At 42.9% G+C, this 17,623-nt stretch overlaps 1 long non-coding RNA gene across 1 annotated transcript in view; it reads left to right on the top strand.

The window, feature by feature from the left end:
- Nucleotides 1-306: 306 nt before the first annotated feature.
- The window catches only part of LOC142818359 (uncharacterized), a 46,923-nt gene continuing 29,606 nt past the window's right edge, over nt 307-17,623 (top strand). Inside the window, exon 1 of the long non-coding RNA XR_012895847.1 lies at nt 307-403. This is a non-coding gene — a long non-coding RNA (uncharacterized LOC142818359). The remainder of the gene's footprint in view (nt 404-17,623) is intronic.

Raw genomic sequence — 17,623 nt, forward strand, 5'->3', positions numbered from 1 at the left:
GGATACTGCTGGTAATAACACCAGGAATGGTATCATGAAAACAAAAGGGTAATTCAGTGATCTCTTCTAATTTTGCTGATCACAGGACTGCTCTTTTGCAGGAAATGCATTCACAACCTCTGTTGCTTAGTCTGGCCCTTTAAATCTGTCAGTGACAGGAAAAGAACCACCTTTCAAACAGGAACTTCTACAAGGTTTGGGGATGCTTGTTTCTAGGTCAGCACTGCGAAACCAAAGTGCTGGAAAGCATGAATCAGGCTTCAAGAAACAAAAGATTAGGTTTTTTTAATTGCAGCAGATGGCCCATGAAAACTGGCAGAGCCAAAAAGCTGCAGCCCTAAAGTGGCCATAATGTAAGTGCTGCTGCTGCTGTTGCAAGTGCCCGTAGTCCTCCTTCCACCTGGTAAGTGCATGTTGCATTTTTCTTCCTTAGAAATAAGATGGCACCATTCTCACACTCGTGAGTTTGGCAGCGATATATGCCCTTTGTTCAGGGGTTGCTTCATTACTAGGAAGGGACCAAAAAGAAGCAGTGGCAGGCAGGTGATTGATGTAACTAACCAACACCCTGTGAATTGAGAAGATTTGCAATGATCTACATGAGAGCAATCTGCTGGCTAAGAAATGCTCCCTGAAAAACAATCATACATTTGAAACAACACTTCAGTTTGAAAATTTCACCAGCTGCAGACAGTTCCCAAACGAAAAAGGGGGAACAAAACACATGACATTTTATTCTAAATAACTCTCTCAGTGCTAGTTGCTCATTTCTTGCTGTTAGGTTCTGAAGAGCTAAGTCCTTGAAATCAGGGCACCACATGCTCCCTAGGGAATATAGAGGCGTGGCGCATGTATGGAAAACAGTCTTTCTCCACACAGCAGAACTTCTGCCAGGGTACTACTGCTGCCTATGTCCAGCAGCAGGCTTCACATCTGTTAGTTTTCCTCATTCATTGCTTGGCAGATCAGCATATTCATCTCTTCCCCAGCCTGCGGTGAAATTTTCATCTGCATGAAGGGGTGCAGGGAGTCCCCCTAGATTTGTGCTCCTTTGTGCACAATAATCATCCTGTTTCCTCATATTACAGAACCAATGTGGGTTTGCTTTCCCCTCTGCAACTTTGGGGGAGACCAATGTGACCTATCCGAGTCCAAAAAAAGCAATTCTGCATAAAGGCAGCCTATGTAAGTCCTTCCTATGAGATGAATCGAAAGGAATGTGTATGTCTTTGTGGGATTACATTCCAATGATCTGCCCAAGCTGAGAGAAGATAACCTCCACAACAGGATGTCAAAATCAGTATGCCCCAAAATTACAAAACATCTTGCCAGTGGATTTTTCCAGTAGGTGCCTTTGAAATGGAACATTGCTTTATGCTAGATGGGTGGCCTGGATTTCCATTGTTCCTCTCTGTTCTTAGGTGAATATGCTGATTTCTTCATTGCTTTCTATTTTTCTACAGCTCTGCCTAGTATTTACAGTCAGATAATTCTGATGAGAAAACCAAAAAGGCCAAACATAAAAAGGATACAGAGCACGTGTTTGCCTCTGAAGTGCGTGTGTGGCATTAAAGGTGTACTAAGTAGGAATTAATCTTGTTTTCATCCCCCTCTCCCCGCTTTACATGAAAGCTGCCACAATTGGGAAAAGAGTAAAATGAACATAAGTATGATAAATGATAAAGTGCTCATGGGAGTAAATATACCACTCAGAAAGAGCATTGCTAATCAAGCCATGCAGCAGGCTAATGCACTGTGAGAACAGCCATCACAAAAAAGCTTCTAAATTTGAAACACTGTAAAGCCTGGCATTTAGCTTGAGTAGTTTCTGGCTTAAGGTGAAACAAAGGATACGATAATGTTACATGGATGGCTCAGAGTAGCAAAATGAACTCGCAGAAGGTGCCTTTGCCTTCTGCCTGAAAGGAAGAGCATGTGATGTATTTCATAAATGAACAGGTAAAAAGGGGATATGAAGCTAATTACAAGCCAGATTCTGCTACCTTGTGCTAAGAAGTAGCTTTTCCAATAGGCAAAAATCTGGCCCTGGTGGATTTATTAATAGCTAGACAAGCCAGAGTGGACATTGGGGTGGTGAATTGAGGTGCTTGGCACCAACTGCAGCAGCTAAAGGCATTTTGAATGCTAAGGCAATCAGGAAGTCAAAATTCCTCTAATGCAGGGGTCTCCAACCTTTTTAAGCATGAGATCACTTTTTTGAATTTAAGTGCAATCCAGAATCTACCTCAAACCCAAATACCCTGGCCTCACCTCCTTTGTGTCTCTTCTCCAAGGCCCTGTCCCTGCTTACTCCATCCTCTCTCCCTCCCCCATCCTTCCTCCTTTTCATCAGTCAGGGGCAGAGGGCTGGGGTGCAGGCTCTGGTCTTGCGTTATGGGACATGAAGTGTTAAGGGTTTTGGAGTTTCTCTGTGTTGAACCTGGGCAGGGAGTTGAGGTGCAGGAGGAGGTTCAGGGTACAGGCTCTGTAAGGGAGTTTAGGTCTAGGGGGGGCTCAGATTTAGGGCAATGGTTTGGGGTGCAGGACGGGGTTTATGATGGGGGTAAGGGTTCAGGATGCAGGCTCCAGCTGGACACTGCTTACTACAGGTTGTGGAGTGGGGCTAAGGCAGGCTCATCCCTGCCCTGGCCCTGTACCACTCTCAAAAGCAACCAGCAAACTCCCTCCATCCCAAGCCCTGTTGTGCTCCTCTCCATTCTGTGGAGATAGAAGTCAAGGTGCCCCCTCTCCCACCTTGTAATCTGCACCTCCTCCTCTTCCTTCCCTGCCTAGCAAGCGGGGAGGAGGGAAGCTCCCAGGCAAAGAGCAGGAGGTGCGCAGCAGTGTGGTAGGGGCAGCTGAAGTGATAGCCTCTTGGCCAAACCAGTAAAGATCACCTGTCAGATGTAGAGGCGTAGCGAAGAAGGGGCAGAGAGGGGCAATTGCTCCCAGGCGTCATGCTAGGGGGGCACCAGGCTGGAGTGGGAGTGGAGCGCATAGCCTATGCTGACCATATGCCCCATAAAATCCAGGATATTTGCACATTTCCTGGACGCCCCCATAAACACTGAAAATGTCCTGGAAAAATCGGCTGCAGCCTGAAGCAGCTCCACGCTACTGTTTCCTTTCCCCCTCCAGAGGGTAGGGACCAGGCAGGGAGCTCACCTGGGCTGAGGGAAAGGGGAGGTGCTGGGCCCACAGCTCAACTGGGCTGTGGGGGAGGTGCAGAGCACAGAGCTCAGCTAGGCTGCGGGAGGAGAGAAGTGCCAGGAACCTGGGGCTGGACTCAACGGAGGGGCAGGAAATCAGTGCTGGGCTCAGCAGGTTTGTGGGGCTTGCGGGGAGGTGCAGGGAAACAGGGCTCAGCTGGGCTACGAAGGGGGCAGAAAGCTGGTGCTGTGCTCCATTGGATTGTGGGGGATGGCTGTGGGGAGGGCGCAGGGAACCAGTGGGGGTGGGCAGCTCAGTTGGGTTGCAGGGGATGGAGGTGCAAAGAAGCCTAGTCAGGAGGGGGTGGCACCAGGAGCCCTGAAATTACCTTTCCTGGTCCCAAAAATCCCTCATTTGGGACCAGTCAGATCCAGAGGGTGCCAGATCAGGGAGGTCCAACTCCTACCCAAGTCCCCTCCGTGCACTCTCCCTCATAGCCAGACACCCTACGCCCAATCTGCTCTTTCTCCCACCCCCTGGGCAGACACCCTACACCCAGCCTGCTCCTTCACCCTACATCCCACCCAGACTTCGCAACCTCTCCTCCTTCTGCCCCCCACCTCCCAGATCCTGCACCCAATCCCTATCCCACTCATTGGCAGCCCTCTCACACACCCTTATTTTTGTCCCCACTTTAGAACCTAAGGGGTCCATAAAATTCCTCAGAAGAGTAAATCTAGCTTATGGGAAACCCTGAACCTCAGTCCTCCCTGTCCCTTCTCCTCACCCCTTGGGACTGGAATGCCAGAGTGAGGTGTCTCGCCTTCCTCTGTAGCATGGGGTACAGATCACAGCTAGAGGATTCTCTCATCTTGGGGTCTTCAAAGTATCTGAGATATCTGAGATATAGGTGAGAGGATTATTCTAGGAGGGGTGGGTGAGATTTTGTGGCCTGCTCCATTTGAAAGTCACTGTCTGCATTCCTTTGTAATAGCAGATGCAAGCATGGCTGGGGTAAATCCATCGAACAAGTCCAACGAATGTCCGTGGAAAGATTTTCACTCAGCTATTCGCCAAGGCTGTGTCTAGACTGGCCACTTTTTCCGGAAAAGCAGCCGGAAAGTTAGTTCGAATTAACGTTGTAGTGTAGACATACCCTCTGACTTTTGCCATCCAGAAAAACTGGAGTTTGTCTTAAAAGGTAACTCAGACCTAAAAACACACATCAAGTTGCTCCCAGTCCCAAGGGACCAGTCACTCAGCCCAGATCAATTAGTACTCCAGATCCTACACCAAAGACAATGCTGGTAGCTAATTGTAAATCAACCAGTTTTATTAGCTAAGGGTATGTCTACACTACCCCGCTAGTTCGAACTAGCGGGGTAATGTATGCATACCGCACTTGCTAATGAAGCCCGGGATTTGAATTTCCCGGGCTTCATTAGCATAAGCGGGGAGCCTCCATTTTTAAATCCCCGCTGGTTCGAACCCCGTGCAGCGCGGCTACACGGGGCACGAACTAGGTAGTTCGGACTAGGGTGCCTATTCCGAACTACCGTTACTCCTCGTTTCACGTCTTCACACCATGCAGTGTCAATCTTCGGAGCACCTTGCTAGAGGATGTTGCGAAGTTCCAGGAGGATTCAAAAAAGAACAAGATAAGTTCAGGGCCACCTCTTGCCAGCTGACTCATGCTTGCAGGACTCAGGCTGCAGGGATTTTTCATTGCAGTCAGATTCCTATAAAACAAAATTTCTTCTCAGTGTTATTAATAATTTGATATTTAAAAAGTGGATGAAATATACACACCTAATTTACTTATCTGTTGTTATTAATTGAATTATTAACTTTCTGTATTTCTTTTGGCTTGCATGATGGAAGTAGACTGGTTTCATTTTTGTTTCGACACAGTTCTCTTCCCGTAGTTCTAATCCATTCATAAAATACTCTGGGTAGCAAACACAGCAGTTATTTTTGTTTAAATGTTGATCAGCAGCCCCCTCCCCCCTTTCGCAAATGCTTTTTAAATAAAACTGTTTAAACCATTTCAATGGATACAGTTTCATTAAACAAAACTAAAATGTTGAGCCTAAACGTCACAATAGTGTCTCTTTAACACGCCTACCTACAGCTTGGGAAAGCGGCTGCATGGTTGACTACATCACAGAGTATAGACTGCCAGTAAGAGGGACCACAATCTGGCAGCTTGTAGCTCTGTATTAGTGTAGTTTGTGTTATAGCCAATTGCTGTCTGACCTCTCCACACAGCAGAGGCAATGTGGTGCCATCTGTACATCTCTTAGTCACGTTAAATTATGTCATTTATATCACACAGTTTACTTTATGCTTTCGAGCTAAATTAGCAGAAGCAATGAGATATAAACAGAAGCACATAAGTGGAAATGTGTGGACCCAGTCTTTCGCCTATAGGCTTTGATTCTGCCATATGTTGAGCTCTTCCATGAGTAATGAATAATCTTACTAGTGTGTGTAAATGTTTTTCAGTATGAGGTATTTGAGTTCGATCCTCCTCCCACAAAAGTCAGTCGCAAAACTTCTGTTAACTTCAGTGGATGAAGATAAACCTTCTCACCTTTTTCCTACAACAGACTGTATAGGATAGGAGAAAAACTCTACTATTTTTTAAAATTGAGTTTTTAAAAAAAATTAGGTACTATTTACAGGAAATTCTAATTAAACTGGTATTTTAAAAAGCATTCATATTATCTCTCTGATACCCGCAAAGAGGTAAATACTTATTTTAATAAGGGCTGTCAATTAATTGTAGTTAACTCGTGATTAACTTAAAAATATTCAGGATCAATCACAGTTTTAATTGTACTGTTAAACAATAGAATATCCATTGAAATTTAATAAATATTTCTGGATGGTTTTCAACATCTATTAATATATGAATTTCCATCAAAACATAGTATATAAAATGAACACTGCTTATGTTATATTATTTTATTGCAAATATTTGCACTGTAAAAATGATAAACAAAAGAAACAATTTTTTAATTAATCTGAAACAAGTACCATAGAGCAATTTCTATATCATGAAAATGCAACTTAGAAATGTAAATGTTTTCGTTAGATAACTGTATTCAAATCAAAACAATGTAAAATGTTAAGCCTCCAAGTCCTCGCAGTCCACTTCTTGTTCAGCCAATCACTAAGATAAACAAGTTTGTTTACATTTATGGGAGATAATGCTACCTGCTTCTTATTTACAATGTCACCTGAAAGCAAAAACTGGTGTTTAAATGCAACTTCTGTAGCCAGCATTGCAAGGTGTTTAGGGTTGCCAGATGGTTTCAACAAAAATACCGGACACACTTGACATTACATCACAATCTACAAGCCATCTTATTTAGAAAATACCGGACATTTATATTTTCTCAATTTGTTTCCAGAACAGAAAACTCAAATCCCGGACTGTTCAGTTCAAAATTGGACATCTGGCAACCCTAAAGGTGTTTATATACTCCATTTTACCCAAACTCTGACATATATTTCATGTTAGAGCAGTCTTGGATGATGATCCAGCATATGTTCATTTTAAGAACACTTTCACAGCAGATTTGACTAAATGCAGGGAAGATACCAATGTGAAATTTTTAAAAATAACTAGAGCACTCGACCCAAAGTTTAACAGTCTGAAGTGCCTTCCAAAATCTGAGAACTGAGGTATGGAGTATGCTTTCAGAAGTCTTCAAAGAATAATACACTGATGTAGAAACTACAGAACTCAAATCACGAAAAGAAAAGAAAAGAAAAGAAAAGAAAAGAAAAGAAAAGAAAAGAAAAGAAAAGAAAAGAAAAAGTCAAGCTTTCGCTAGTGGCATATGACTTAGATGATGAAAATGAACATTTGTTGGTTTGCACTGCTTTGGAGTGTAATCAAATACAACCTGTCATTAGCTTGGACGTATGTCCTCTGGAATGGTGGTTGAAGCAAGAGACATATGAATTCTTAACACATTTGTAACACCAGCTATACCAGCGTCATATAAATGCCTGTTTTAAGTATCAGGTGACATTTGTAAACAAAAACTGGATTTGTAGGTTCTAAAGTTTTACATTGTTTTATATTTTAATATAGTTATTTTTGTACATAATTCTACATTTGTTAGCACGACTTTCATGACAGAGTTTACAATATAGTACTTGTATGAGATGAGTTGAAAAGTACCATTCATTTTGTTTTTATAGTGCAGATATTTGTAATCACAAACACATATAAAGTGAGTATTGTACCCTATTATTCAGTGCTATAATTGAAAATATTTGAAAAATATTTGAAAATGTAGAAAACATCCCAAAATATTTAAACATATGGCATTCTATTGTTTAACAATATGATTTTCTTTTATCACAATTAATTTTTAATCGCTTGACAGCAAAAAAAGCAAAAAAATAATTGCATGTACATTTCACAACTCCAAAGGCTATAGGGCAAATCTTCATTTGGTGTAAATTAGCACAGCTCCATCAACTTCAATGGAGCTTTGATAATTTATAGCAGAATCTCCCTCTATGTATTCAACAGCTTCAGATTGGCTCTTTAAAATGCTTTGGTGGTCAAAACCTTCCTGTCACCCACAAGCAGGTTACAGGCAGTCCCGGGGGGTATGTCTACACTACCCTCCTAGTTCGAACTAGGAGGGTAATGTATGCATACCGCACTTGCTAATGAAGCCCGGGATTTGAATTTCCCGGGCTTCATTAGCATAAGCGGGGAGCCGCCATTTTTAAATCCCCGCTGCTTCGAACCCCGTGTAGCGCGGCTACACGGGGCTCGAACTAGGTAGTTCGGACTAGGGTGCCTATTCCGAACTACCGTTACTCCTCGTGAAACGAGGAGTACCGGTAGTTCGGAATAGGCACCCTAGTCCGAACTACCTAGTTCGAGCCCCGTGTAGCCGCGCTACACGGGGTTCGAAGCAGCGGGGATTTAAAAATGGCGGCTCCCCGCTTATGCTAATGAAGCCCGGGAAATTCAAATCCCGGGCTTCATTAGCAAGTGCGGTATGCATACATTACCCCGCTAGTTCGAACTAGCGGGGTAGTGTAGACATACCCTGAGTTACGCGGATCCGACTTATGTCGGATCTGCACTTACGAACGGGGCTCTCGCGCCCCGGAGCTCGCAGACAGCGGGACCGCCCAGAGCGCAGCGGTCCCGCCACCTCGACCTCCGGGGCGAGAAAAGCTGCTCCGGGTCTGCTGGGGACCGTCTCCAACAGACCAGGGACACCTGGAGCAAAGCTGGGGAGGTGGAGGAGTCCCGCGCCTCTGAGGCTTTGCTCTGGCAAAGCCGGGGAGGCGCGGGACTCCGCCGCCTCTGCGGCTTTGCTCCCGGTGTCCCATGTCTGCTGGAGACGGTCCCCAGCAGACCAGAGGCACCGGGAGCAAAGCGGCAGCGGCGGCGGGGTCCCGCGCCTCTGAGGCTTTGCTAGAGCAAAGCCTCAGAGGCGCGGGACCCCGCCACCGCTGCCGCTTTGCTCCCCGTGTCCCTGATCTGCTGGGGGGGGCACAGCTAGTGCACCCCCCGCCCCCAGCAGACCAGGCTTTTGTTGTGGACCCTGGGGTAGAGCAGCTGGGGTGCTGCTGGGTTGCTCCTGCAGGGACCTACCTGGCAGCCCAGCTGTTCTGTCCCAGGCTCGAGATTCAGCCGCTGTTGAAACTGATCAGTGGCTGATTCCAGGAAGCTGGGGGCAGAGCAATTCTGCCTCCAGCTTCCTGTAGTCAGCCCCTGGTCAGTTTCAGCAGCAGCGGCTGAATCTGGAGCCAGTTCCGACTTACATACAAATTCAACTTAAGAACAAACCTATAGTCCCTATCTTGTATGTAACCCGGGGACTGCCTGTATTCTCAGTGGAGGGTCCCTAGCCCTCTAATTCATTTCTTCTCATTGTCCTACAGCATCCAAGTTTAGGATTGTTCAGTGTGTCTTGCAAGGCTCATTTGTTACATTTAGTGTTCTTCTGGTTTTGGAATGCCGTGAAGCAAATTTATTTGTGGGGACTGAAAGGAGTAGGGCGCATCTGGCATGGCATCAGGTGATGGCAAATTTTCTTTGTTGGTTTAATTGTGTAATGTGGACTGCGAGTAAGTTGACCTGCACAAAAATAAACTTTTAAATACATAAGCTATCAGGAAAAACTAGCTGTGACTGAGAGTTAATAGCTTACTTACTTGAGATATTTCAAACCAAATAGTACAAAGTATACTAGAAATACACTGTGTGCAATCTTGCACTGGCATATTGGGATGACTAGACTTCAATGGACCTATGACAATACCATCTGGGAATGCACACTCTAGTACAGTGTTGGTCAGGCTATAGCCCTGGGCTTACATATAGAATCATAGAATCATAGAATAATAGGACTGGAAGGGACCTCAAGAGGTCATCGAGTCCAGCCCCCCGCCCTCAAGGCAGGACCAAGCTCCACCTACACCATCTCTGACAGATGTCTATTTAACCTGTTCTTAAATATCTCCAGAGAGGGAGATTCCACCACCTCCCTTGGCAATTTATTCCAATGTTCTGTGTGTGGCCCATAAGACATTTTTGCTTGCCGATGCCCATGCGCATGGTTGCCAGATTCTGCTGGTTTCCATCCATGTAGAGTTTTTTTTCCTACTGGTATTACAAAAGCGACACACATTTAAAGCAAGGGCAAGTGAAGTGAGATGCCTGGTGATTGCACACCCCATTGTGAGAGCCATGCACTCCCTTTGCATCCAATCTGGGGACGCAAGTGCCGTTAGGAAAACTACCCTATCCCAGAGATCGTCTTGGTTACGGCAATCTTGAAGCCCACTGAGATGAAGGAGGGCCATTAATGCAACTCACTCACTAGTCTAGGTTGCCCCTCGCTGCCCTAGTGCCTTATGCTTAACTAATAATTGAATGTGTGAATTTGTTTGTATGCCAAATATTAAGCTTGTCTTGATACGAGGGATTATTATGTCCTAAAATATTAGCTATGCCCTAATACTGCAGGTGTGAAATCCTGATTTCCGGCCTGAGTTAAATCAAGTTTCACCACTCCCCTCAGTGGGGTCATAATTGCACCAAACATGTCCAATCCAACTACTCATCAAGTAGATGGAAAAACTGTCTTTGACTGCACTGGGATGTGGTTTTCTGTCTCTAATTTTTGAGTCCCTGTGCATGTATCAGTTTTAAACTGTTAAAATAAAATGCCATTCTTCCTGCTACATATGAGTTCCATTCAACATGGGATAGTTTCCAGGGGTTGCCTCTCTTTTTACAATAGCTTTGTGCAAAATGAAGAGGCCCTAAGATTCTGTCAGTTATGTTGGCTTCTTGTGTATTGTGAGTAGGATCCAGCTGCTCTTTGGACATTTATTGCTCCGGTCTTTTCCTGTTAAATGTCCATTGTCATTTTTATGGTTTTATGTTGACCTCTTTATTAAAAAATATGATCACAGACTAAAAATGATCTTAAAATGCAAAGCCTTCTGTGTGGTATCTAGAGCAGAATTAGACCATGGTGGGGTTTACCATTTTAAAGATATTTTCAAGGTTAATTTCAGTTTAACATGTTTGTAAATGACAAAAATATATATATATCTCTGTGTCATTAACATGACTTAGCCTATATTTTGTTTTATGAGCACTTTGAGAGCATTCACAAGATAACAAAATGTGCCTGGTCTGAAGAACTTTATACTCTTTCCTTAAAAGGATCTGCTGCTTGCATATAGCATGGTGCTGTCGGCATCATTTCATTCTTAATAATAGCAACAAAATGAGTAGGGGAGAAACCTTCTTGCCCTCCTTTAATTCAATAGTAAAATTCCAATTGACTTAATGGGAACAAAGGTTTCACAGTTTTACCAAAGACACTAGAATTGCATGCAAGAATTACACTAGAGCTGCAGATCTGGTCTCGGTATGTTAATTTCTCAGGTAAGAAAGTAGTCAAATGGAAATACTTTGGAGGACAAGGGAGTGATATTAACTTGGAAGGAAATCTGCCCCTGTGCTAAGGAATGGAACAAGGTCTACGTACCACTTCAGAGGGTCGGAACTGCTGCATTCTGGGACAAATAACATCTTAAAATGGTTCCAGTCTGCACAAATGCCATGTTTATATCCTAACTGCAATGCATAATGAGCAAAATGTAGAAGTATTGACCCACATTGTGTAAGCTGATCTGAAATCTTGGTTTATGCACACACAGAGCATTGTACTGACTTGTAAATTGTACTTGTACATCACTTGTGCAGAGTGCCCCATCATATAATTCATAGAAATTAGTTATATTAAAAAAATGATTCACTTAGCTAGGCCATCTGCCTGCTAGGCCAGAATTATTCTCATTCATTCTAATATTTTCTAACACTCTATCTGGTCCAATCTTAGCTACTGTACCTCCAAAGATGGGGATTTTCTCATTTCTCTCTCATATTTAAATGTAATTCTTCGTGCAATGAGAATTTACACTCACAAGCAAGCAGCAATGGTGTAGGGCCTGATGTTGAGAGCTACGGAGCATTCTCTATTTCTAACACATGTAGCCAACTGAAGGGGTGGGAAGGAGCTATTAACATGTCTAAGTAATTAAGAGTGGATGTGTGGCAGGACTTTCCCTACAAATATAGGAACATCTATTTTTTCTATCCATGCAAATGGCCCTACTGATATAAATCCACTAACAGTTGGGTACGTGCAAACAACTCTGTTATGTAAATTCCACAGACACAAGAAGCCTAGTAAAAAAACTAGTTAAGTGGTGTGAGATGTATTTGTCTTGCAACACTGGAGTCACATCCTGCCTTGCTGTTAAGGATAGACTTGATTACATTTTATCTTGTTTCCATTTGCACAGATTCTATTTCCCAGTTCCGGATATACTGGAGAGTCTGTGTGGAGATCTGACACCCATCTCTAGTTGGCTGTGGAGTCTTGGCAACTGAGGCCATTAACACAAGAGCATCACATCCTTTTGAAGCCTACAAGAGACTTAAATACGTGTTTTCCCTACTGCAGAGAGTATAGTTTATAAGTAAACTGGCAAAGATCAAGACAGACATTTTCCACAGTTGTTAGTGACACTGGCCAAATACAGGCTTTGTCTAAACAAACTTGAAGTGTTACCTGTTACCATGAGACTAATATAAACAGATACAGTGAAACTTATCCATAATACGAAAGGCAATATAAACAGATACAGTGAAAGTATGGAAATTTAAAACAGGTCTATTATTTGCTGATCACACCATCCTTATTAAGACAGTTTGTACCATCCCATGTAAAAATTGTCTATCAAATGGCAAAATTGCTCTACCTCAATCAGCAAACTATAACAGGAAGGAAATACTGTCTTGTAGTTAAAGCTTATGATTGGGAATCAGAAAACATGGGTTCTTTCTCTGACTATAATACAATTTTCATGTAACTTCTGGCAAACTTATTAAGGGAATATTTTCAAGAGTTTGGGTGCTTCCATTTCTAGGGTCTCCAATTTGGTAAACCTATAGTCAGATTTTCTGAAGCAGCCAGTACCCAGCAGTCCTCATTGAGAAATTGGAATTTTAAATGCTCAACACTTCTGAGAATCAGCCTTCTTACTTGGATATGGCAACACAGCCATGGGAGATGGGATTACAGCACATATGAACATATCAGAGCTAGCTTTAAATTAGCTAGGGCGAGGATCAAGAGCAGTGACGCTGCAGCAGCATGGGCATCAATGCATTGCTGACTGCAGTGAGTATTGACATATTCAGTGTATTTCAGGAGGGATGCTGAACAATTGAGACTCCAAAAATTAGTAGACATTGATCTGATAAAAGCTATTATTTCATCTACCTTATCTCTTAAATCATTCAAGTTTGCAAGTCACATTAAGGTTGTTTGATGGAAATAGCTTAAGTATCTGTTTCTCTGCTTTTCCTCTATCATATACTTACATTTTAGGCTGCTTTTAAAATGTCTGAACTAGGTTCATATCTCCACATCTTGACTGTTCCTTTTTAGAGAAACAAGACAGAACCTGGATGGTCACATAACACAACAAAGTTCTGTAATGCACGCTGTGTCTTAATAGACAGAGACTCTGAGTTGATCACAAATGTACCATAACCCATAATCCGTGCTAATTCTGAGTTTCCTATCACTTACCCTAGTGTAAATCACAAGATTCCACTGAGGTGGTTGGAGATCAACTGTTAAAAGAGCGGCGAGGTTGTTATAGATCAACAACCCATCCTGGACAATGATCCCTCGCTTTCACAGGCCTTGGGAGGCAGGCCAGTCCTTGCCCACAGACAACTCTCCAACCTGAAGCATATTCTCACCAGCAACTACACACCGCACCATAATAACTCTAACTCAGGAACCTATCCATGCAACAAACCTCGGTGCCAACTCTGCCCACATATATACACCAGCAACACCATCACAGGACCTAACCAGATCAGCCATACTGTCACTGGTTCATTCTCCTGCACATCTACTAACGTAATATATGCCATCATGTGCCAACAATGCCCCTCTGCTATATACATCGGCCAAACTGGACAGTCCCTACGTAAAAGAATCAATGGACACAAATCAGATATTAGGAATGGCAACGTACAAAAACCTGAGGGGAACACTTCAATCTCCCTGGATACACAATTGCAGATCTAAAGGTAGCCATCCTGCAGCAAAAAAACTTCAGGACCAGACTTCAAAGAGAAACTGCTGGGCTACAGTGATAGAAATGTAGCCGTGTTAGTCTGGGGTAGCTGAAGCAAAATGCAGGACAATGTAGCACTTTAAAGACTAACACAATGGTTTATTAGGCGATGAGCTTTCGTGGGCCAGACCCACTTCCTCGGATCAAATAGTGGAAGAAAATTTTTTTTAATTGTATCCTTTGGTATATATGGTTGTGACTATTTTCTTCCACTATTTGATCTGAGGAAGTGGGTCTGGCCCACGAAAGCTCATCACCTAATAAACCATCTTGTTAGTCTTTAAAGTGCTACATTGTCCTGCATTTTGCTTCTGCTGGGCTATAGTTCATCTTCAAGTTTGACACAATCAACTCAGGATTAAACAAAGACTGTGAATGGCTCGCTAACTACAAAAGCAGCTTCTCCTCTCTTGGAATTCACACCTCCAGATCAGCTTCTAGAAGTGGGCCTCATCCTCCCTGATTGGATCCACCTTGTCATCTCCAGCCTGATTCTGGCCTGCATATTTATACCTCCCTCTGGAAATTTCCACTACATGCATCTGATGAAGTGGGTCTTTGCCCACGAAAGCTTATGCTCCAACACTTCAGTTAGTCTATAAGGTGCCATAGGACTCCTCGCCGCTTTTGCAGATTCAGACTAACACGGCTACCACTCTGATCCTGTTAAAAGAGGAGCCTTAGGACCTCTTTGTATTCAAGCATACCTTACTCTGACTTGTATATTGACCCGCTTGATATAATAGAAGCCATTTAAGAGTAAATTCTCACTGCACTACATGATCATTAAATTGATACATGTGCACCACTTTGAAAATGTCTTCTGTCCCTTTGAAAGACTCTGAGGTACATCAGTTACCTTTATAACTCTGATTAATATAATCCTGTTTATCACAAATTCATTGTGTCATGAAAACAGCTTAATGCAGAAAAAGCTTACAAGTCTTTCAGTGATCTATTAACATCTCAATGACCCTTGTATAGCAAAAACCTATATTGTACATAGACTAGGGGAGTACACACTTCACCCCATCCCTGACCAAACTGTATAAGCTATTTCTGAATCCTTATTTTAATCTTTGAAGCATTAAAACTCTCCATTAGGGCCAGTGGTGGAACTGTATTGTTGCATATTGCCTGTTTAAAAAAAACTACCATTTAAAATGTATAGTACTCTTCCCTTCATGCCCTAAAATACTGTGTTGCATTTAAAATCTATGTTCGGGAGAAAGATTTTTCTCTCCTCTTCAGAAAGAAGCCGTCTTATTTTGGACACAGCCAGGGCCAGCCCATATGGTTTTGGCTCCCTCAATGAATTATGACTTTGGCACCCCTCCTAACATTCAATAATGAGAAAAATGAGACGTCTACAATGAAATTTTACCTTTATTTACTTGGCATTTGAAACGAACAATGTTAAAATAAAATAAATATTTTATTGATTTTTTTCTACTTTTTCATTACTACTAATGCAATTATACTGCATAAGGTAAACCACCCAGTGGTTAAACTTTTTAATTATTTTGAGTTGTCCACAGTGTTTCTGGTCAGCACTATAAACAGTTAAATTTCAAGTGGCAACTGTCTTTCTTCCAAAGGAATGGAAGTGAATGTATATATTAAGTGATATTTGTTAACATCAGTAATCAGATCTGTTAATATCAGTAGTTGAAAAGCAGGGCTTTACTATTACTTTAATGGTAATAGTTTACAATAAAAGCACAATCTTAATTTTACAAGTATTTGTGATTCTCCTTTTACAATATTGTTAAAACCTCTTACCAAATTTTTCAAGTCCAACACAATGCAGATTATTTGTGGACACAGCATTTTTGGGATCATAGCGTGTAACAGGGCAGAACAGCTGTTGTGGGTCGCTGACCGGCCTTCACTAAGCGATGATCAACACTGACTCAGCTGTATAGTTGGCTACTGAGAATGATTGAACTGCCAGACCTCAACCCCAGGCAACAAATCCAGGCCGTGCTCTTTTGAAGTTATGCTGTGACACATTTTAACTGTATTTACATACACAGCCCTCCTCCACAATGTAAAATTAATAGATAGATAGATAGATAGATAGATAGATAGATAGATTTTAGAGATTTGTGTGTCGGTAGGTCTGTGAGTCCATCTGTCTGTGTGTCTGTCTGTGAGTCCATTTGTTCACGAACTCTTCTTAGACAGTAAGGATATGTCTTAAACAGGAGGTACACTGAAATAGCTACCCCACATCTACATAAGCCACCTGTTATTTCAAAATAGTTTTCAAAATAACAGGCGCACTATTTCGCCATCCCAGTAAACCTTGTTGCACGAGGGATAAGAGATGGCTCAAAATAGCATGTTATTTCGAAATTCGGCACTGTGTAGAGGCACCAAATTTCAAAATAAGCTATATCAGAATAGATTTGAGTTTAGGGTTCTGTGTAGACGCACCCTAAGAGCTAGGACCACCAAATTTAGTATGCAGCTTCCTCTTCTCCTAACGTAAAGCAAGGTCAGGGTTTGGTTGGATCAAGAAAACAAGAAGTGCCAGGAATGGGACTGTTTTCCATAACAAGGAAAAGGAAGGACATAGAGAAGAGGAACATGATACTGAGAGTGGTCACCATGGGTAGCGAGACCATAAGGGAGTGCTATATGCAGAGTGACCACTGGGGGCAGCTGACCAGCAGGGCCACTATCTCTCCTGCCATCAAACTGGGTAAGTAGCCCTCTATCCCAAATCCCTCCCCACAGTTCTTGGCTGTAACGCCGGAGTGGGGGAGGCCCATGCCGGTTTGGAAGACTAGGGGGAGACAAAAGGCACCTGCTGGCCACAGGGGCTGAGGGGTGATAGAAGGTCCCTAGTGGCTGGGGAGCTGGGAGGAAGCAGAAGGCACCTGGAGGCCAGGGGGGACACAGGAGGTAGGCAGAAGGCCTTTGGCATCCAGGGGGGTTGGGAAAGACAGAAGGCCTGTGCCAGCCATGAGGATTGCGGGGACACAAAAGGCCCGTGCTGGCCAGGGACCACTAGGGAGAAGAAAAGGCCCCTAGCCCCTCCTCAACCCTTCAACCCTCACTCTCTCACCCCCCTACTTACATCTAGCCCTCTTCCAGTCTCCTTTGCAGATGGTCTGTTTGAGGTGTATAGAGGGTACTGGTCTCAGTGTCTCAGTCCTTTGGGTCTTCAGGAGACATAACAAAGTTAAGTCCTAGGCCTGTGTGCACAAATGAATTTGCAGAAGGGTTCAATGGGAGGTAATGTTGCTTGAAACTACATTGACTAAATGGCATGAAGGCCGGATTTGATTTCCAGTTGGAAATCTCATAGCCCAGTAGGAGGAAATGCTGTAGAGAGTGGCTGATCCATTGCTCCATCTCTTAATCCCATTATCAAAATTCTGCAGAGCATCTAGCAGAGGAGCTAATATGGGATAGAAAGAAATGGGGGCACTATGCCAAAATCCACCCCCTCCCTACATTCTGCTACTGCAAAGCACATCTGCTAGAGTTAGGCTCCTTTCATTTTGTTGATACAAAAGAGGGTGATCTAGCCCACTAATTATTATTAAATAACAACAATAATATAATAAAGCTAGCCAACAGAAACTTATAGTTCATAGTGGGGTCATAAATGAGTTCCAATTTATGGAGTGTTTGCTTATTTATTTATTTTATTCTTTTCATACATCAAAAGAAGAAGAAAACATTAGGGCATGGGTTAAATAGTAATGAGTTAAATAATATTTGCTCTCTATGGAAT

This window comes from Pelodiscus sinensis, chromosome 1 (assembly GCF_049634645.1).
Source record: "Pelodiscus sinensis isolate JC-2024 chromosome 1, ASM4963464v1, whole genome shotgun sequence".
NCBI classification, from domain to species: domain Eukaryota; kingdom Metazoa; phylum Chordata; order Testudines; family Trionychidae; genus Pelodiscus; species Pelodiscus sinensis.